Genomic DNA, 562 nt, shown 5'->3' with positions numbered 1-562 from the left:
TGGGTAGTCAGAGAATTCAAATGTGATAATATACTAAAAATTATCAGCTTCACTAAACTGAGTAAGATTTTCAAAGTGATGGAAACCATGACACCTTGAATGTTGGTTTCAAAGCCCATATTTTAACCAGACATCAGCTATCAAATATTCTGGTGTTACACGTGGAATTTGAAATTGCCTAAAACTGAACTTAAATGGACATGGCAAATGAAAACTGTTGGATATATACTGTGAGTAAAATATGCAAATATGTACAACTGCAAAATACAAAGTTAGAATAGCATCACCATCTGCATCCATTAATTCAACACGCCATTGGGATTATTGAGGAATGTTTCTTAGGTTTATGAATATAATGTACGAATTTGAAAATGCAGAGTCACTCTAGAAAATTTATTTTTTTAATTATTACATTATAATGCATCTATATTGTTTCCATTGCAACCAGTAGTGCATTCAAAATGCCTTGAAATTTATTTTTCTAATATTCCACAATATCTCGTAGTTATGGTGATCCCATTAGCGTTTCTGCTTTAACTAAATATCCCACTATTCCCAATGT

Source organism: Octopus bimaculoides, chromosome 4, assembly GCF_001194135.2.
Source record: "Octopus bimaculoides isolate UCB-OBI-ISO-001 chromosome 4, ASM119413v2, whole genome shotgun sequence".
Classification (NCBI taxonomy): Eukaryota; Metazoa; Mollusca; class Cephalopoda; order Octopoda; family Octopodidae; genus Octopus; species Octopus bimaculoides.
This window is presented reverse-complemented; position numbering follows the sequence as displayed.